Below are 937 nucleotides of genomic sequence, written 5' to 3'. Positions count from 1 at the left end.
TACTAGTAGTACGAAGGTTAGACGGGGGGGGGGGGGAATTTGGACTTTTTGTTAAAGAATTTGTACAAGTATCATTCTTTTGCTGTTGGAGATCTTGTGACGACCCAATAGATCGTTTTGAATTCTAGCCTTTATTCAATATACCGAGACTTCTATTAGCTCCATTTAATATTTCTCAATTTGCATGCGCAGTCCGTGTCTTTTTCCGAAAAGATTTTATGTGAAAATTTGAAGAAAACATGATTTTTGGCTTTGAAAAAAACTTGAGTTGACTACAGTCAACATTTTGTTTAAACGATCCAGGATCAGCATTTTGACGATCCCGGTAGGTCCACATCGTGGTGTTGGACTTGGGCGTATGTCTGAAAATGAATTCGGAAGCCCTTGACTTGATTTGTCGAAAGCTAGTAACTTGAAGGATTAAATATTTCTTAGATTTAACCATAGGTTGACTTTATGGCTACCGGGTTCTGATTTTTGTTCCGAAAAATGGTATAGGTCCATTTTACTATTTGAAACTTGTCTGTAAAATTTGGTGCAAAACGGAGTTAGTTTGATAGGATTCGGACGCTTTGTGAATTTTGAAGTTCTTGAGTTTCTTTGAAAACTTCATGCATTTTGATGTCTAATTCTTAGTTCTAGATGTTAAATTTGGTGTTTTGATCGCGCGAGCAAGTTCATATGATGTTATTACACTTGTGTGCATGTTTGATTTTGAGCCCGAAGGGCTCGGGTGAGTTTCGGATAAGCAACAACTCATTTTTGGACTTGTTGGTTTCAGCTATTTGCTAGTGTCTGATGCTATGTGCTTCCCGATCGCGAAAGAGAAACTGGGTTGGAGCGGAACTTGTTCTTCGCGAACGCGGGGACAGGGTCGCGAACATAAAATAGCGGCGGGGGGGGGGGGGGGGAGGGGGGGGGACGGGGTTACGGGTTC

This window comes from Nicotiana attenuata, unplaced genomic scaffold, assembly GCF_001879085.1.
Source record: "Nicotiana attenuata strain UT unplaced genomic scaffold, NIATTr2, whole genome shotgun sequence".
Taxonomy (NCBI): domain Eukaryota; kingdom Viridiplantae; phylum Streptophyta; class Magnoliopsida; order Solanales; family Solanaceae; genus Nicotiana; species Nicotiana attenuata.
Note: the sequence above shows the minus strand (reverse complement) of the source record.